This window comes from Falco punctatus, assembly GCF_963210335.1.
Source record: "Falco punctatus genome assembly, chromosome: 3".
Taxonomy (NCBI): Eukaryota; Metazoa; Chordata; class Aves; order Falconiformes; family Falconidae; genus Falco; species Falco punctatus.
Genome location: NC_137582.1, coordinates 97724698 through 97746357, shown reverse-complemented (window position 1 = coordinate 97746357; position 21660 = coordinate 97724698). Strand labels below are relative to the sequence as shown.

General features: G+C 40.7%; 1 protein-coding gene across 2 annotated transcripts in view; it reads left to right on the top strand.

Annotated features, from left to right (window-relative positions):
• The window catches only part of LOC308061563 (uncharacterized protein), a 161123-nt gene extending 139482 nt beyond the window's left edge, over positions 1 to 21641 (top strand). For both annotated transcript variants that reach the window (XM_080381729.1, XM_080381730.1), the window contains exon 3: positions 1 to 21641. This exon is cut by the window's left edge and continues 54560 nt beyond it. The gene's annotated coding sequence lies outside the window, so the exon portion shown is untranslated.
• The last annotated feature ends 19 nt before the right edge of the window (positions 21642 to 21660 follow it).

The window sequence follows — 21660 nt, the reverse complement described above, 5'->3', positions numbered from 1 at the left end:
TCACTCCTGCAGCTCGTATCTGCTCGCGAGGGCTGATGCTCTTGTCAATGCACGAGTGTCAGCACACATCGTGTTCGAGTTATATAGCATAATAGTCCAATACAGAAATACAATTTCAGAAATGGCAGTTATTCATTTAGAATGTGATTTTTAACATCTACAAAGTTCCTAGTCAGGCAGCTACTCGTGGGAAAAGTGTGACAGAAGAGCAGAACAGTGAGACCTGACCGGCGGCTGCTGCAACAGCAACTGCTGCTCCTGCTCTTGGGGTAATTCAGAGGAACTCTGAGCCAATACCAAATTTTACAAGTCATTTCTGAGTAATGAGGGTACTCAGCAGAGAAAGTATCTGGGGTTTAATGAAAGATCAGCCACTGATTTGTATTTTGAGTTTAGGAAGGGCACTTAACGTATCTACGCCTCAGTCCTTTCTCAATGAATTAGAGTTAAAAATAAAACTCCTCTTTCAAAAGATACGGAGAGTTGGTGTATAATAATTTTTGGCTCTATTTCCATGGCAGCTGAGCAGACCCGAGCTCATTTTTTTTCAGACTTGCTGCTTGCAGAGAACTCAATTGCAGTGCTCAGGTCACCACGCAGATGCACCAACTCAGATCCCCAAAATGAGAGGTGCTGCAGCACTGAGTAGTGTTAACCTCTCAGGTGAATCACCCTTTCTCCTCTTCACGCATTGCTGCTTCATAAATCACGTGCTGCTGCTAGGTAGTGCTGTGGTATCCCTCCTTCCCTCCCCCCTCCCAGCTCGGGCTTGCTTGCCCCCACTTTAGCTTGTTTTATTGTCACTGTAGAGAAAGTAACACTGACCTTTTCTGTTCCGCTCGGCATTCTTCCTCTCCTTCTCAGTTCATTTACTTTAGCAATAAAATGATATGACTCAAGACAAGAGTTATTTACAATATCTGTTTGAAGGCAGTTTGACAAGGCTTGGGTAAATATAGATCCAGCAAAGTACCCTACACAGATTCCGCAGCAACTGCTTTACAGGCTTCACAACCAGACCCATTCTTCCAAAGCTGGATGGTTTCCATGGGGTAATTGGGTCTGACTGTCAGTAAGAACCAAAAAAGTGCTTTCATTTTGACCTATTGCTGGAGGTTATTCCATGTCAGATATGATAAATTTATAGTACACTCTATTCTCCATGACATGATACGTTGCATAACAGAACCTACATTTATTTAACACCAAGTTCAAACAAATAATGTATGAATACAGTGCTAATTTTGATAAATTAGTAGGGTCATGATACATTTGTGGGCTTTTCTTCTGAACATTTTTTTTTTTTTCTTAAGAGTACCATCCAAGTGGATTTTCAGTAAATGTGACCTGTACCTGGGTTTCTTCATCTGCCACAAGCCAAATTTTGTAGGCAAGGTGCTGAAACCAGGAAGGGTCTCGGTGCATGCTGGTAGCCATGGGAGCACAGACAGCAAAAAGACAGCAGAAGCAGCAGCTGACTGGGAATTGCTGGAGGACACCATGCTGGTGTGACATCTACCAGAGCCTCCTGGAGAAGCTGGACCTGAGGAGGAGGCATAAAGTGTGCAATAAATGGAGAACTCCAAGGTTGGAGGGGCTTGGTCTTAGCAGAAAGGAGGTGGGTTGGTAGCAGAGCGTGGGGAGTGAGGGATTGTAGCATGCGTTTGTGAGAGAAGGCAGGAAAGGAGGATGCGCGCAATAACAGACTGGGGTGTTCAGACTTGTGGCGAAAGAGTAAGGACTTGCAGCTTGGGAGAAGGAGTACTCGGGGCGGGGGGAAGGAGAGATGGGAGGCGCGGGGAGCACCGCATGCTACAGATCAAAAGTCACTGGGGTTACTCAAGGGCAGTCGATGTCCTTACCACCTTGTAAAGCAGGCACAGGTATGGAGGCATAGACGTGAACAGCCTTGCTCTGCTCCCACCCCTTCTAGTGCTGCTAGCGGGATGTTCCCCTCTCTCCCCTGCTCCACCTTTTTAGCTTTTGGAAATGTGATAGCTCAAAATACTCAAATTCAGGTAATCCAAAACACTGGGGTAAATGTTTTTTACGCCAGTGTTATCTGACGTATTCTGTATATTTAATGGTGAACAAGCAATCAACACACAAAAGCTTACTTTGAACAAGCACAGTAATTTATTTGGTGTATGCAGGAACTTGCACTCACTAATCCACTGCATCCATTTTTCACTCTGATGACAAAGAAATGCAGCTGTAGCAGCCTCCCAGCACTTAAAGGGGACCTACAGGGAAGATGGGAAGGGACCCTTTATCAGGGACTACAGTCATAGGGTGAGGGGTAACAGTTTTAAACTGGAAGAGGGTAGATTTAGATCAGCTTCCAGGAGGAAATTCTCCCCTGTGAGGGTGGTGAGGCGCTGGCCCAGGCTGCCCCAAGCAGCTGTGGATGCCCCATCCCTGGCAGGGCCCAAGGCCAGGCTGGACAGGGCTGGGAGCAGCCTGGAAGGTGTCCATGCCCAGGGCAGGGTGATGGGAACTAGGTGATGTTTAAGGTCCCTTCCAACCCAAACCATTCTGTGATTCTATGAATCTGTAACTACACAAATATCTTCGTGATGTATTCTGGCAAGCTTGTTCCATATGAAAAATGGCTACAATGTAAACCTATCACCGGAGTGCATGTAAAATACTATCAGTCAGATATTTATCTCAGTAATAGCACTGTATTTTGTTAGCAATGCTGCGTAATTACATTGCTGTAACTGAAATTACAGTCTGGTTCAGAAACAAATAGAAATATTATATACATGAAAGGCTGAAAAAATATCTTAATGTATGTTCTTAATCCTCTCATGTGCCCAACTCTAAGCAATTAATGCTAGCTTTGGTATTTACATTCTTCGACTTACAAAAAGAGGAAGCAGAGAAAAAATGCAACTGTGTTTCTTTAAAGAAACCTGAATAAAATTGAAATGCTTTGGGTCAGCATTGCAGCTTGTGAAAAATCAATGTTGCTTCAATTACTCCATTGACTTCAATGTACTGATGTTGATTTACAGTAGTGGGGAGCTACACAATGATTAATAGTGAGAGTACCTTGGACTTTGATAGTGCTTTCTATCTTGAGATTCCTAATTGCTTGTCAAGCTCTCTGTCATATAGTTCGTGAAGATGTACTGTATTCAGGACCTCATAAACACTTTTAATTCAAGACAATTACAGATTTATTCAGATAAATATCTTATTAAGAACTTGTATTTAATTTTCTTACTTTTAGGTACATGATATAAGCAAGACAAATGCCTGGAGGCAGAGGAAACCGGTGTTTCTGAACAGTCCTTTCAAGCAGTGTAAAACCTTTTTGAAACTCAAACACAGCTTTCAATCCTGATGTTGTGTCGCAGACAAGATGAGTAACTGCCTTAAGTCTACAATCTTGGCAAGATCCCATACAAACGATCGCCTCTCGAGATGATCCAGGTTACTTATCTACTGCTTACTCTGTGTTCCCTTCAGTTTGCTGCATAACCCACAGATGTGGTCTAGCCATTTCTTTCCTCAAGCAGAATTTTTTTCGCCCCCAACAAGCTTCTCTGAACTCTTTTTTGGGGGGGCTCTATATTACTTTATTCGTTCCATAGCAGTTTTTTGCATGAACTATAATGCATTGCAGACACCAATTCAACTTTTCACGGCCATGCTAAGGGAAGAGGGTATAAGGATGATCCTCTGTAACACCTGTGTGGGGATCATAGGTAATTACAGTTGTTACAACTGGTGTACAGAATCCTCCAGCTAACAGCATTAACGTTTCCAGAGGATACCCCGTGGAAAGAAGAGGCTGGCCAGGACACTTGTCCAGTGATGCCCTGCACCTGACCAGCACAGTCTGTCCTCACTACTGGTTGAGACCTGGGGGCATGGAGTTGCAGCACGCCAGCTTTGGTATGATCTGTTTTCCTCTAATATACAATTTCCTGGGTTGTTGTGTTCTTTTAAGCTTTATTTAATTCTGCTTTACTTTATTCTGGTGAAGGGGTGAAAGCCACTTTGGCCTATAAATACCGCTGAAGATAAAATCCTTGTTTATCCTTCAGATCTGCTTTCTCATTATCAGCACTCTGTCCTTCCACATTGAGGTATATCCACCAGCAGATATAGCTCATATTAATATTATTTAGGGCCGTGACAGCACAAAATACTGATGAATCTGCTGGCTAACAAACAGCAACAACCCACATTACATCAATGTAGCTGAAGAACTCTGCTTCAAGTTGAATCTGTTTCAAGTACCAGTAAAGCACACTCCAGGAGTAGAAACCGTGATAAGCTTTACTCAAAAATGTATCGAAGTCCCAAATATGGGACTCTGATACTATGCTGAACATTTTTGCACACATCCATGATTCAAGAACAAGTTTCTGTTTTAAATGGGTGATTTGACAGGTTAGTGATACCCATTTAAAATACCTCCTGTTCTTAGACTGATGCCGACCCATTTCAATACACAATGAGAGCAGTTCTTGTTACAGAGCATTCAGTCATACCTATCGTACCAGTAGGAGAAGTGGAACCAGTATCTCCCATCTGCTGAAGTACATAAAGCATTAGGGCTCTGATCTGCGCTGAGGATGTCTAAATATTGTATTACTTTAAATAACAAAACCCAGTAGTATCAGGTACTTTCAAATCTGTAGGTTGTACTGCATGTCAGCTTCCTAGCAAATTATTCAAATTTGAAAAATCATAGATGATTCATTAAACTTTTAACTAGAAATGTTTCAAATAAAATCTTATTTACTTTCATAAACTGTCTGTAAGATGCAAACACAAAACTCCACACTCAAAATCCCTCACTCCCTGTCCAGTAACTGTTTGCCATGAGTATGAATGATGCAAATCTTCAAAAGTTGTAATTGGACATGTAATGCTAGAGTAAATAGTGTTATTTCCACACCTCTTAGAGCACAGAAAATCATAGAATCACGGAATCATTTAGGTTGGAAAAGACCTCTGAGATCACTAAGTCCAACCATTAACCCAGGACTGCCAAGTCCGTCACTAAACCATGTCGCTAAGCACCGCATCTATGCGTTTTTTGAACACCTCTGAGGATGATGACCGCACCACCTCCCTGGGCAGCCTGTTCCCATGTTCTGCACCCTTGCAGTGGAAATTTTTTTTCCTAATTTCCAACTAAACCTCCCCTGGTGTAACTTGAGGCTGTTACCTCTTGTCCCGTTGCTTGTTACCTGGGAGAAGAGACCGACCCCTCCTGCCTACAGCCTCCTGTCAGGGAGTTTTGAGGGGTGATAAGGTCCCCCCCTGAGCCCCCTGCTCTCCAGGCTCAACACCCCCGGTTCCCTCAGCCGCTCCCCATCAGCCTTGTGCTCCTTTCCCCCTTCCCCAGCTCCGTTGCCCAAACTATTTAATGGAATTCTACATAACTTCCAATAAGATCACATTCTGGTTTAGTACCCCTATTTACAATTTGTTTCTTAACATTGGAACGCTTTTGTCTTGTTTTGTAAATTAGTTTTCATGGATTAGCACAGCCATCTGGCTAAAGTGCTTTAGGAATCTGCTTTGCAGAGTTCACCCTGTGATCCTGTTTCTCTTTGATTATAGTTATTAGTTATGGCTGAATGTTGACTAATGCCAGCAGAAACTGGTCCGCTGGGGTTGGAACAGGCTTCAAAGGTTATGACTTTTATGTTCTGGACCTTTCCTTAGATTTGCTCTGAAGAATATATTTGGATTTATAATACCCATGTTTTGGAGCAGCACTGCTTCTGAATATTCGTGTTTTTGAAGAAACTGTGACATGAACCAGCTGCAAGTGGACACTGAGATTATTCAGAGACTTATGGCAGACAGTGCTGATCAGTCACAGTCAGATGCTGAATGAAGCAGGGCTCTGTCAGATATTTGGCTCTGAATGACTTTTTAATTACCGGATGTGATACCAGGAACAGTGGTACAAATGAAGAAAACCTCAGTAAAGGGATGGACCTGTTAAAAGCTCTGCAGGAGAGGTACAGTGCAGAAGACAACTGGGGAAGGTTAAAGCAGCAGATGCCAGCAAAACCAGGATGATCGGTCAGAAGGTAGCCTTATTTTGGGTAACTATTGCACAATTCTAATGGATTTCAGTTAGCTCAAGCAGAGCAAGCTAACTAGAAAACTTTATAGAAATGTTACATTATAGCATTTAGAAATAAAACACATGAAAAATACATTATTGAGCATTTAGAAGTACTCAAGACTGCTTAAATTTAGTCTTATAAATTAGGTAGCTAAATTAGAGGGACAGTCTTCGTGGATTATTAATGGAAAGAGAGAGGAAGGGAAGGGCTGGGAATGGGAGGCTCCTTAAAGAGTAATTCAGAGCCCAGTCTAAATGCTGCAGTTGTCCTCGTAAGGAATCCCTCTCTCTCCACTGACTGTATAGGAAGCTGTAGGACACGGGCCTCCTAACTTAGTCATCTAAAGTAAGGTGTATACCCACCAAAGAGTACAGAAAGACTTTAGAGAAATGGAGTCTGCAATCAAAAGAAGAGGCAAACTGACAATTTGGGGAGGCAATTCAGGACCTAATAAAAGACCAAATGATAATGGGGACATGGGATGAAAATCTGAGACAGAGCGTGCATAAGAGCACAAGTGCAACAGGTAGGCTAAAATTAGTTTATGACAAAACATCCAGAATTTGCTAATGAGAAATTATTTTGGTCAGAAAAACAGTTGTAGAGAATAGACAGTGCTCAGACAATGTGGTTCTGATAAAAGCAGCTTGAGGCAGGAAGACATGTGGAGGTCGAAGTAAACCTGCAATAAAAAAAAAAAGCACATGCTGTGGTGAATAACACAAGCTAAGCCTGGCTTGTTAGTCATAAGACAGAGGAACTTCGGTGAATTTAACTTACCACTTTGCACAAATTGGCAAGTACTAGCAGAGCATGTTGGTGTACATACAGCGAAACAGAATGACAACAGCGCTTTTAGTTCAGAAAAAAATTGCCATCGTAGCAAAAGGCAACACTTGCAGTAGAAGGTAGAGACCTGACAGTAAACGGGGTACTTCTTTGTCCATTTTAATTGGACAAAGTTGTACAAGAAGCACACCCCAAAAAGTAACAGAGCACTGAAGGAAAGACTATCAGCAGGTAAAGAAACTGCTTTAAGCCCCTACCTCTGTCTCCACGAGGTGTGTGATCTGCAATAATATTGTATTTAAAGTACCCATTACTGACTTCAAAATTATAGCAGGTTCTTGCTCTCATCAAGAGCCCAATCTCAGCTGAAGTTCAGGAGAACAGAACAACTGAGGAAGAGTTTAAGGCTGTCTTCCAAGGCAAAAGGAAACTCTTCGCAGAGCAGAGCTGAAAGGGTCATGCTGGACCAGGGTTTGGGACCACAGCAAAAGCCCATGGTAAAGCATATGCTAAAATCATGTTTGAAATGCCTTTTCCTCAGGGAGCGATGGGACAAATAGAGGGAATAACTTTTCACATTTAAAGGAGAGATGAAACATCTCACTGAAGTAATTCTTCACAATGCAAAAATAAGTAAATATATAGAAGGGAGTACTTCCTACTGTTTACACAGGATGAAATTCTAGATTAAATGGTGTCAAATATTTTTCTCTCCTTTTTTGTATCTGCATGATTCTGTCAGATTCTGCTAGCAAAACAGAGTGTGTATTAGTGTATGCTTAAATACCTGTTTTACAAGACGTTCGCCACACACTGCCACATTTGGTTTTTTTGGCCTTAGGTGTTTCATCACAAAGTGCTGCAGATTGTTTTTGATGTAGAGTAGGAAAGTTTGCATAGGCGTTGGCTTTGATATAAGAGAGACCATCTGAAAAGACTCACATAAAAATTGGGGTAACAACATGATTACCAAGCCAGTGAACAAACAAATGTCAATACATGATAATAGAATTAGCATGCTGCAATTAGCAAATGCCACAACATAGACAGATATTCCCTGAGGTATTGGTCTTCATTGGTAATTCTTTCCAACAGAGAAGGGGTGCAAGTAGTTGTTGGAAGAGCAATTGCTGTAGAAAACCTCATGCCTAACCTAGTTTGCCTGCACAAGCAATGTGAGGGCAGTGCTCTGCCAGGCAGCCGGTACTGCAAGATGCCTGGAACAGAAAATCTGAGGGAGTTTATGACACTGGAGGGTAATTACAGAGTCTGTCCTATGGGAAATAGGCATGGATAGTTCAAGAGGATTACAAACACATTCCTCTTACAATCGTATAGTCAAACTCAGATGCTTCTAACTTATTCCTCACTAGCAAAAACCGATACGTGCATAAACAAATGGGCATGAAGACTGTGGCCTCAGCTCCTGGATGTGAAAAAAGCCAAACCAAAACAGAACACTGAGCCTGGTTTCCTAAGTAAATATGGCACTTTTTTATATATAGGCTCTCTGCTGATTCCTAATCCAGTAACTTCCAAAACTGTTGACCAGTCTCAGCAAAGTCTGACAGAGAGGCAGTTGTCTCGAAGACATCAAGTCATCATGTAAGTTTTGGGAAACTGGGTGCTTGTGCAGAGAAGAGGGACATTAATAGTCTCTTCACCGAGCAAAGATTGCAGTATGAGCTCAGCCTTTATTAGACACTAGAGAAACCACAAGAGCGACATTATGAATGCTCCAAAGGAGAAGCCTCAGTGACAGGCAGCAGGTCATTAAGCAGCTAGGAATCCAACCACAAGACAAATCCATAGGCTTCAATAGTTCTGATGCTCATGGAAATAGTTGTTTATGGGGATGCCAGCACTCACTGAAACTGCCCATTAACGGCTTTCTGCCAGAGCCAAATGCAGCTTCACAAACAGATCATTTTTTCCACCTACCAAAACATGATTTGCGAATTGAATACAAAACTGGGAGTGGTTTGATGTTAAAAAAAACCCACAAAACTACAACAAAAATAAAAAACAACAAACACAACCTTTGTGAACATCTGATAAAGGGATAGCAGAACAAGATCAAGGGCTGTGTTACCTACATGCTAACAGCTTAACAAGGGAACTGGGTTCTTACTAAATGTAGGTTTTGACCCACAGAGTTCCTGCTGAGAATGAGTTCCCACAATAGTAATTAAGACTAATGCACAGGACAACATATTTCCAGTCGCCAGTTAATTGGAAGGCCCTGGTAATAAGAGAAGGGAGACGTTAAAAGGCACGAGGTTGATGATTCTGAAGACACTACGGAGAAAAGAAAAAAACTTCTGAAAACTATCTGGAGGTCATTTAGGGATTTAAAAATCTATGGGAAGAGACAGATGGCTTCACACTGGCCTTAAATGAACGCTGACATTAAAGTAGTTGTTAGTGCTCTGTGAAAAATACAGAGCAAGTCAAGTGAAAGAGCCCATGTTGATGGCACATGAAAAAAGTGGTTTCCTCAAGCAAGAGACACAGTCCTGTGCTCTTTCATGGGCATGTCGCTCTTTTTTTCTACTTTGGTTTTGTTTTCTCCTCAGTCTAAAATAGTAATTAATACAAAAAGTATCTGATAATCTTTATAAATGGAATTTCTGAATCTCTAAGGCCTTCTGCAGAGACAGGAAAATAGCATTTTCTGTGCTGAAAGTTTGAGTTGTGCGTGTACTGTTTTGTAGCTACGCTTCTTGCTTTTCTGTAAATATTTGTGAGAGCTGCCAGGTGCAAACATGGTATTTTAGCCAAGAGAGCCTTCAAAGAGATGCTGTCAAGTGGGTGTTGAACAGAGGGTTTGGAAATTGCGACGAATTGTCAGTTCTCAAGCATTTTTTTTTTTTTTTTTTTTTTTTCTGGTAATAAGAATTGATCCAGAGCTACAAGAGTGAGCAGAATCATATACCAGACATTTTGGTTTTAACCTTGGCCTACCCAGTAATGATGGGTTTAAAATGGACAGGCTCTGACTTTAATGACTTGCACATGATTCACACAGACTACAACAAAACACACTGCAATTCTTTCAGAGCAATCCAGCAATCTGCACAAAAACTGCAGATGCAAACCCAGTCTATGGAAATTAGTTTTCGTGCTAAGCTGTAAGAGATATAAAGTAGCCTCTGAAAATATAGATAATTTATCTGACTCCTACTTTTGTAATACGTATTTTATAGAAAACTTAAGATTTGCTTTTTGTTCTCTTCCCAGCTATGCTCAACTGTAAATCAACCATAATTTTGAGAGACTTTCATCCAGGAATACCCATTTCTGCATATCCATTTTGCCTTTTGAACAAATGTGAATATTTTTTGGCTTGTAAAGCACAATTCTGGACCACTTTTCTTGGATTTTACCTTAATCTCTGGCCAATCTTACATGCTTTCACTCTCAGCATGAGAGGCTATTAAGATACTTTGCTATCTACAGACAGACATTCTCAAACACTCATCAAGCATGAAATCAAATTCAAAAGAAGGCAAATGCAGAAAAAATGAAATAATTGAAAAAGTCTTTATGTTTTTGATGATCCTGAATCAAGAGATTGTGTTCTTTGTAAAAAGTATTGCATTCATTTATGTATTTTGTGGTTAAGAGGTCTCCCAGTAGAGTCTCCAGATACCTTTTTCATATAGTTTTCTTTGTATTTTCAATTTTATCCACTTTCTTCCTCCAGCCTTTCACAAGGAAAGAAAATCCAAGTTCTAATTCTCTTCTTTCATTATCAAGGACATAACTTTATTGTTATGTTTCTTTCTGTTCCTAAACTTGTATGTATTCTTTCGTTTGTCTGTTTTGTCTCCTTTGCACTGCCTTGGTTTCATAGATCCTTAGCTCACTACTGACTGCTCAAAATTAGTTTCCCAAATTGCACCAGGAAAACAACCTCTTTCTCCTCCTACAAATGCACCTCCCCAAATCCCTGCAGGTTTTTTTCTCATCACTAATGTTCTTTTCATGCTCCACAGTGGCTTCATCCCTGTACTACAGAACCACTGCAGTGCCCATAAGCTGCAAATGTGGCTGTTGGAGATTTTCACATATATCAGCTACGTATCCTTAAAGATGCATGTAATTTCTGACTTCTATTTTAATTATTTACTCTACTAGTTTAATCAAATAACAGATGAAGTTATTTCTACCAGCTCTTTTAGCAGTTTATCTGCTGTAAAGGCAACTACAGCTAAGTTTGGGGGGGGTCTATGAATAAAATACATTTTTTTCATAAGCTTACTAAAAATATTCTTAATAAGCAGTCTACCTACCACAGCACAGCTTTCAGAAAATGTTTTTCTTTTGCATTCAAGAATACACTAAGCAAGTGTCAGTTTGGGGATCCGATTCATGTGAACAAACTCATTCACAACACAGTCAGTATCATGAGCTTTGCCTCTTGTCTAACAAGTTCCCGATCCTGCTAAGAACGTATCACATAACTGTGAGACAAATGTTTCAGAAAATCAATTGTCACACTTTATCTATTTCCTGAAACTGGCAAGTTTTTTCATTGATTTCACCAAACAATTGGTATCACCCATTTGGGCAGACAATGACAATGTAAGATAACTCATCTTTCACACTCTGAAGGTGGTAATCAAAGTACATACACATATATACATATACATACATGTGCGCATATCTCTAGTAGGAATTACTTTTTTCTAGCAAGAACCATTTTTTTTCTTTAACTAAATGACACAGCAGCTTTTTTTTTCCTCTTTTTTTTTCTTCTTTTTTTTTTCTTCTTTTTTTCTTCTTTTTTCCCCCCTAAGTGTGCTGTCTTTGATACGAGTACACAGACTGAGCAGCTAATCTGTGAGCTAATTTCCCTTCAGGGCTGTGAAAGAAGACATTACCTACTCCATACCCCAGCACAGAACAACACTCTGTGCTGCCGGGGTGGCAGAATTCAGTGTCACTTAGATCTTCCTTTTTTTGTAGAAGTGATAAGTACTGGATCTGCCAAGTGACAAAATCACTGACTTTGACCTAAATTCTCCCTAAAACATGGCACGCAGAGAGAACCCACACACTGCATTAACTTCTCCAAACCTACTCTATCTACAGCTCCTTACTTTGGCTTTTCTTAGGAAAGGATAAGCTTATTCACAGAAAGGAATAATCACCTCTGTAAAAGGTTTATTTCCCTTTTATGGCAGAGTTGGAAGTTTCTGACCTATCTTAATTTGCTCATTATATTTCCACTTAACTGGAATTACCACAATTTTATAACTGTTCCTCTTCTGCTCACAACAAATTCCATGCATGCTTCAGTCCCTAAAGAACAGGAACTTGTTATGTTGTCCGATTAGTTTTGCTTTTGTTAAAAATAATGAGCAACATTTGAAAGCAATGAAAATATTAATCCCTCCAATTAGTTTATGAGCGCTTTACTGTGGCCATGAAAGCTGTAGACCCTAAGCTTTTTTTCTAATTACGAAATAAGAAATAAGAACACTGAACTTACTGAAGATAGACCAGTTTGAAGATACGGTAAGAGAAAAAATGACTAAGTGGTGAGTTATGTTGGTTATAAGGGCAACCAGCTTTGCTTCTGTTCTGTTGGCAATCTTGTGGGCTGACATTTAAAACAAAACATAATTGTCCTGGCTGCAAATACTTTCAATTGAAAGATAATAGTCCATCAAAACGCCTTCCTGAAAAATATGCTTATAAAATTGTGCAATCAGATTGCTTTTGTGTTCATATGCCTTTGTTTCAGACATTCATTTGCTAAATACTGGGACATTAATTCCTAGGACTACATTTTTTTTAGTAAATACAACTGATGGCTATCAAATGCTATCTTCTCAAATAAGTTGTTTTAATAATACTACTTGGGAGACATGGTATTTAGCAGCAAACAGTATTGCTCAGTGTCTATCAGAAGAAACAGATATAATAACCCAGGCATTTCTTATTTCTCCCTTTTAGGCTATACACAAATTATGTATTCAGCTGCTGATAAGAATGGTGTGAATTAAATTTATACTAACTGTAAATGAGATAGTAAGATCTAGAATAAAATAATAAAATATTTTAAAGCTACTGATCAGTAAAAATTGTTGCTAGGTTCAAGAAAATAATGATGTTTCTATAAATCCTAAGTGAAATAGGAAATATAAACTGAATTGATAATAGTAACTATAATGCTCTCTTTTCCTCAGAATTAAAGCAGCCAGGGGAATACCTACTGTTCAATTCTTTGGCAGAAAATGGCCACTTCTCTTTCCAACTTTTTGTGAATGATTCATAAGAGAGGATATTTTTTAAGACTTGATGTGAAGGGTTTTTTTCAGAGCTGCACATGGATCCGTGAAATCTGCTAAGTAGCTCTAAAATCAGGAGAACAGGCCGTTATTACAGGACAACAGAATTAGATACAGAACCTTTTGTCCAGTCAGAATTCTGGAGGAATCCACCTCACATAATCCCAGTTTCTGCCACCAAATAACCAGTGTGACATCATCTAACCACTGAGTACTCTGAGAGGCCTATATTTTCCAGTCGTAAAAGGAAAAAATGATTTCTTTTTTTAATAAAATACTACTGCTATTAATAATTTTGTTAGCTTCCGTTAGGCCAGTGCGGTGGAGCTAATGTTTCTGTAGTGCACGAGAACGTCACTTCAGGCTGTTTTGATGAGAGGAAATATAATGACAAAAAGAAGAAAAAGAGGCAGGGAGATGAGATAATTTTTTTCTTTGAAAAACAGTTTAAAATTATTGTAATATACTTTATTGAATAGTTACTCTATTTGCAAAGTCCTGAACTCCAAATTAAAAAAAAATGTTACAATTAAGACCATCTCTGCCATTAGTATTTACCTTGCTTGTTATATGTGTCTTATCATACATGTTTTTGATTACCCAGACACTAAAAAAGTAAGGAGGAATCTGAGCTCAGGATGTACAGGGACTGTGAAATGAGGGAAAATGTACTACTCTGTTACAGTTACAAAAATTTATTATTCACACTCAACATAACTTCTTGGAATTGAGGTGGGGTGGTTTTGTTTTGGTTTGTTGGTTTTTTTTTATCCACATAAGTGAAACTGAAATTTGTGAGGTAGCATAAAATAATAGCAAACAAACACCCCAACCTTCACCGCATAAATACATAAATAAGCAAGACAAGTAAGGTAGTCTTAACATAGCTCTAATTTAGTAGAATTATACTGATGAAGCTGAAGCTCATAAATTGTATTAATGAGGAAGGGCAGTTCTCACATCAAAACCCATTCCCAATGTATTTTGTTGCTATTATTATATGAAATTATGTAAGAAAGAAAAACAGATCAATCTCATCTCAAGCATTAGAAAATTATTGCATCATCCAAAATAAAAGATGGCAATGCATTGCATGGTATTTTACTTTAGAAAGATAGCTCAGTGATTAAATAATTAAACCTATGCTTATTTTATTTAGAAATATATATTCGGCACTAAAAATTAAAAAGTTAATATACATCAATATCTTCTAGCATATTATAAAGTGCATCACTAAAAAGGTACATACACATCTTCAGTAGTCTTATACTTCATAGCAAATATCATGCTGAAAGTAGCATGACTCAGTTTTTAAAACGAAGTTCCATCCCCTGAGATCAAATAATGTTAAAACTCAGCCACTGCTGAAAGCCCTATGCTTTACTGCTAGAGAAAACACACAGATTAAAAATCAACCTTGCAAAAAAAACCCAGAAAAAAGCAGAATTTATTATGAGATTTTACATTTTTACTGTTTTATATTCGCTATTATCATACCAAGGCTTAATGGCACTGGTGTTTTTTTTCCTGTTTTTCCATCAGTGACAGTGTGTTGCATTTTCTTCAGACAAACAACTGATGGGTTTGCACTAGAGGAACAGTGGAAATGAGTATAGGCAAAGTTAGTTCAAATGCACAGATCAAATCACACAGAAATAGAGAAATATGTATTTTGTCAGGTCTCTTTGTTAGGTGTTATTTGTAATAAAAGCACATTAAAAAGGTTATATTGATTGACTGACAGAGATAAAACCATGAGGGTTATACTACAAGATTTATAAAATTAACGTTTGACAGCTCTGATAACACAGAATGAAAAAATACCTTTGATATGATATTTTTGTATTATACCCCTTTGTATTTTGTGGAACTGACTTTTATTATTATGACAATGTAAAACCTTCCTAGATAGATGAAATTTTTTGAAAATTGTGTTATTAGCTGTTTGACACATACAAAAATAGCTATTATACCAAGTCTTTCTTTGTATTTTAATCTGTTTAAATTCCAAGCCATTTGTCTCAATGTCCTGGCAGTTCTGAAAGTGGTGTGAGGAAGGGCAAACAGATTTAATATATGAGCTTATAGTGACAGTAGTAGGAACAAATATTAGTGAGAATTTAATTTGTGAAAGCTTTGATTCTAGTACACGAAAGCACATTTTTAACAACATGAAAATAATCAATGATGACTCCATTCTACAAGCACTAAAGGAAGTAAAATGCTCAGAAATGGAATCGATGACCTGGAAAACAAGCTCAAATTCAAAGGTGATTTGATGTTAGGAGCTTCTGAAAAAGTGCAGACTGCAGGACTACTTTATGCTATCAATTATAAATTAATTGGTTAGGAAATGGAATTAATAGATTAAACAAGCAGCTGATACATGTTGCCACAACAAGAACAGGGTTTCTACAATGAGACTGGTCTCAAACTGGGAAGGTTTTGGAGCAGGAAATTCAATTCCACTTGACAAAATTATTTCTCTTAACACAAAAATAGACTAGAAGTCCCTGAGTTGAAATCAGTGGAAGCTGGGATTCTGGGGAGAAAGAATAAAAATTTCTTCTTATACTCTTTGATATACCATGAGGTATTGGCCTCGGGTACTTTGCAGCATATAGGCATCAATAAGTACCTCTTGCATGTTAAGCATGCTGTTGTCTACCACTGGACTAAATCAGCAAGAAACAGGATTCAGGGCTATATGAATACTTGGTCTGAGCTGGTAGGATTGTTTTTATGTCTTTAAAATGTCCCAGATCCGATACTCCAAGACTGAACTGACATCCCTAATTTATTTATTTTTTTTTTAATTTTGTCAAGAGTCTTGGGGATGACCACCAGACAATGCTTCACAAAACACTCACCTTATGGCCTGTTAGCTGCACAGGCAGTCTTAGCACATTATTCTGTGTTCATTATACTGGTATAGGTGAACCAGCACTGTCAGAAGGATGTCAGTCACTGACACACATTTTTTCCATTGAAGCTGGTTAAGCACTGCGGACAGTGCGGAGCAGAGGAGAATTTTTCAAAAAGTTCAGACAGAGGCATAATATTTATGAGAACACTAAAAGAATCTTTCAGGTAGAAAAGAAAGTGTTTGTGTGTTTATGGATGGATTATGGTATTTTCCCTAAGCAACCATCACTGTCAGAATAGCTCCTCAATTCTATGCTTCCCTCCATGCTTCTCAGTGGGAAGATCATCATCCACATGAGTTATGTGCATTTGCAACATAACCAGCAGCCTTGACAGTGACAAGAAAGAAGCTAGACACTACTGTTGTGTTCACGCACAGAGCAATTTTACCCAGGCAGGAGACAGCAGAAGACACTGACTACGACCATGTGATCCCACTCAGTTTCATTTCAAATCATCCTAAAATGCATTTGTGCTGACCTGGGCCTCGCTTACTCAGTTTGATATAGAATACAAAGAGACAGTCAGAAAATAAAAAGAAAAATGGAAAGCAGAACTAAAGTAACAATGGTATGGTATGTGCTTTCCAGTGCTTTTCTTTAAAGATTTGTGTTAGTGGAAAATATACCTAATCCGGCAGCCTGAGAGAGGCAAGGCGGCTGCCACTCTATGCCCCCAGGTCCAACCAGTAGTGAGGCTGAACATCTATTCCCAGTAGACACACTCACACAGAGCACATGTATACACCACAAATATAAGTACAGACACACTGCTGGCCATACAGACCACAGGCAGATACGCAGAGCGCTCACACCAACACTGACAGCACCACCAGCCTCATCCTGCTCCCTGCTCCAGCTGAGCGGGACAGAGGTCTGTCTAAACATATCTACAAGGTTCATGTATATGTATATGTATATAGATATGTCTAAACATATCTACAAGGTGGAGCCCTCCAACAGCAGGGCTTAGACAGTCTGTCCAGCAGCTGCCCCTGGATCCCAGTCTCCCCACCTGCCGCCACCTAGATATACAAGCTCTTGAGGCTGCAGCCCCCTACTCCAGCTTCTGGTATAGACCATCACACACACACACACTCTGGTACAGACCATCACATACACAGTCTGGTACAGACCATCCCTCACACACACACACAGAGCCAGAGCTGTCCAGGACTCCCCTGTTCCCAGTACCCACAACCCTGTGCTCTCTCCCCTACAGACACGCCGTTGCTGTCATACACAGAGGTGGCTCTCAGAGACTCCAAACCCATCCTGACCCCCAGCCCACTTCACCTACTCACTGGTTCATCTGGTAATCTCTTTTCTAGCAGTCACACCCACACTCCCTCCAGTTGCTGCACCACAGATGACACCCACCCACCCACCCACAGGGAATAGAGCCCCTTACTGGAAAACAGTTGAAGGTGGAGTTTAACAAGGAGACAGGACAGACTGTTCTGGTCAGGTGCAGGGCGTCACCAGAGGCATCCTTTTATTCCCTTATCCCACACTTGTTGCTGCCCAAATCTCTTAAATCCCTCCTTTGTCCTGCCTTTGATTCCTCCCCTGAACATCCATAATAAATCCAGTTCAACCCCCAAAAGCTCTTGTCCTGCATCCCCTTATGTGCCCCACACCTCCAGCTAGCAACCCCTCTTAGTTCAAGGGGGAACCTGGAGAGCTGCTCCCCGTGGCTCACGGTGATGGGTTTCACGCCTGGACACTGGCGCTGAGGCTCTGCTGAGACAGCCCTGGGAGGGGACCAGACAGGTTCTCTTTCCCTCTTAAGTCTTTAATTTGGGTTCCTGCCTGCCATTGTGCCCCTTGTGCTCCTCTGGGCTTACGAAGATTGGCCTTTCACAGGTCTCCTGTGACAGGTGTGTGAGTAAGCCAATAATTCGTCAATAGCCTAATGAACTGTATGTATTTAAACCTACTCAATATCTCTTATTTAAGCCAAACAAAATGAGAAAGCAATAAATCAGAACAGCAGAAGAACATACACAAGGTACAAGAACAGGGAAACAGAAAGCCAGGTTCTACATCCTCATACCGCTACTGATTACTATATAATCTGGGATTACAATGAAAAATATTTTCTCATGAACCAATTCATTTTTGCTAGAACAAAAGGCACCACACACAACCAGCACTGTGAGAAGTCTGTTGGTGTTTAGCTTTCCCACAGAAGGGCAGGCTGCTGTTTTACACAGGGCTACACAGAAGCTCATAATTTGTCTGTGTTACTGTCTCCTTCGCAGTCTGTAGAGCACACCTTTGGCACCAAGAGGGATAACACAGTACTTCCATGAATGCCTTTAATGTGACTGCCACCAACGGACAGTAAAGATAAATGATAGGTACTTCTAAATACTTGATGAAGCCTCACCCTGAGCACGTGCAGCAGCTGAGCATTTCTAACCTTTTACACTATAGCATAGTATCCTGTAGCAGTAAAACATCCTCAGTTTTTTCAGAGTAAATACTATGGGCAACAACCAACACAAGAGAGGATCTTAGAGAAGATCTTGCATAAACATCTGGGTAAAGAGACTGTAACTACACTAATTCCTCACAAGATGGAGTATCACAGTAATAGGTTGGAGGCAACTACTTGGGAAAATTGTGAACAAAAATCTGCACAAGGAGAGGCATTAGCCTTTATTGAAAACAAGGATCAATATTGCCATGTTAGGGTCTAAATTCAAAGATCTGGAACTTATTAGCTCCCTTCTCCAAACAACTGGATTTTTCACAAGCTTTCCATTCAAATGTCAGACAAGGAGGCAATGCAATTAATATTTGCTATGTGAAGTAAGATGTGACCAAAAGTAAACCTTGTAGAGGGATTACATCAAGGAAAAATAATCAACAAGTGCTAGGCAAGGAAATTTAAATATATTAATGTTTATAAGGTGAATGACTTATGCACAAATTGACACAACAGCTGAAGACTGACCCATCATAGAGATATTAACACCGTACAGCACATCGCATTTCATGACATACAGCACCGAGATGACATGTTGATCAGCAATGTTCTTTTATGATACACAAAGGATGAACATCCATGCCATGAGTAGTTGGCAGTGTACCTCACTGAGTGCTGCTGATTCATCAAAGAGACCAGGCAGGAGGCTGTAGATGTTCCAGTTTTTCCCCTCAGACAGGGGCACTTGTTGCAACGGGCACTTGTCACGAGAGCTGTCTCCTGTGTGCTAATGCAGGACTCAGTCCTTTTACTCCCTCCTGTACAGTATGAATAAAATATCACAGAGAGATTGTCAAATGGAATATATTTCTATGACAGCAGTGTCCAGATGACACCCTTGTAAAAAAATGGTTGTTTTACAGAGGGCTTAACCGATCAATGCACCCTGCTGCCACAAGCTATTTTTGTGGCTTACAGTTTAGCAGATTTCAAAGCAGGAGAACTCTTTTACAGACATAATAAGAACACCTGCATTTACATTAAGTCAGATAAAAGGAAAACACAGAATGGATATTAATATAGAGAGAAAAGGTAAGATCTCTGGGACAAGAACTATGTGTTTCTGTTTGTCTGGACAATGCCTAGCACAAGGTGAACTGTTTCCTAGTATACAAATAACACGGATAAATAAGTAAAGGCTAACCTATTAGGTATAAGACAGCTTTAACTGTTTAGTGCTACAGAAAATGTACAAGTGCATTACCTCACAATTACATAAAGATTTCTTGCACCTTCCTCTGTAACATCTGATCTGAGCCGCTGTCAGAGAGAGGATATCAAAATACTAATGGCATGAGTCATCATGACAGTTTTTGTGTTTCTTCTTCATAACAACTCTAGGACTCCTTTGACTATGACAGAAATAAGACATCACACAAAATACCACAGCACTGCAATATATAGAATTACAACTAAAATAAACCTAAAATCTTACTTCCTGCATCCACTCCAACAGAAACTAAAGAACAAGTGGAGAATACAGGCTTTTTTCCATACTAAAATACTTTCTGGATTTTTTTAGTGGCTAATCCCCTCATAGTTAAGACCCTTCCAAAGAGGTTTTTCCCCATAAAAATCTCAGAATTAACATAATTTTGCAATTTTGTTCATCTTTCTTTCATGTTAGTTCCCTTCTTCCATGCTTCACTCTATGAATCTGGTCTTCTAAGACTCTAAGCTCTTCAACTTAAAACATTATAGACCTGGGCATGAAAATCTGAGCTAGTAAGTGTACAGGTGAAACATGTTTGACATCTCATGTCCCAAGGCTTATTCGCCTCCTACAGTTCCGCCTGGTTCAGAACTGAGCAGTCTCCTAGTTACAGAGTTCACATGAGCAAAATGGCTAGAGCTCCCTGGACTGTGTTTGCGGAGTTCCCAGCAGAATGAGCATCTATTCTGAGCATTCCTTTAATACAAACTGAATTAAATACAAACAACCCTGACAAGCACAGCAGAAATACCCAAGCAGAAGTGACCCATACTCAGGGGAACAAGAGAATATATTGAGCCCTGTGGTGACCCTGCATTAGCGCTGTGGTTTGCTCTTCTTCCTATTAACCCTTCACTGCATTTTCAGATCCCCGTTTATTCTCCAAGTTCTTCCTCCGAGATCCTACCTGCTCCTCATCACTGGGCTGCTCAGCACTGCTTTATGCTGTGTTTGTTTTGGGAAACCCACACAGCGTGCATTTTGTGCTTAGTCTTCCCCATTGCTCCAGTTTACATTGCTAAAGCAACAATAAACTACTTTACTTTAGGTACATGGGGTATGTTGATCAAATAAATTCTTCCTAAGGGCTCCGCCAGTGCAGGTGTCCCTCCCTTGGCCGGGAATCACCTATAGGCTTCACACACAGAGAAATCAACCGATGTAAAAGCTCCATCGAGCATTAGCATGACCTTACACAGAGGCTGTGGTATCGTTTGACAGGCCCTTCCTAAAATTTCCACATTTCCAGCGTTTTCAATGCGGCGTAACACAAGGTTGGGCCACAGCCAAGGAGAATATGGGAGAGAATCCGGGCGAGTTTTATCCCTCGACAAAAAGGAAGGTTCACGAGGCCTAGAGATCGGCCCTGGAAGTCCCTGGTGGTCACACTGCCCATGGCAACTCGCACTCACGTTGAATTTTGGGGGGTCAAGGGGGTGCAGGCCCCACCGGGCTGGGCCTCCACCACACTCACCAGAACCAGCTTTTACCAGACACGATTCCCAGGTGCCAGGCGCTGGGCTGTGGCAAGTGACGGTGGACGCCGGTAATTGGGGACGCTAGGTGGTGACGAGGCAAAAAGCCACGAGGAGAGGCTCCCTCGGGCGGCCGAGCCGCGGCGGGCTGGGCCTGAGGCGGAGGGGGGTGGCCGGGCCGGGCGGGGTGGCGGTGGCCGGGGTGTCCCGCCGGTGGCCGCGGGCGGTGCGGCCCGGCAGGGGGCGGTAGAGAGCGACGACAACAACACGCCCAGCCCGGCCACCGCAGCGTCCCGCGGACGGCGGCGCTGATTGGTGGCGGCGGCGGCCCCGCAGCGCTGAGCGGCGCCTCGTGATTG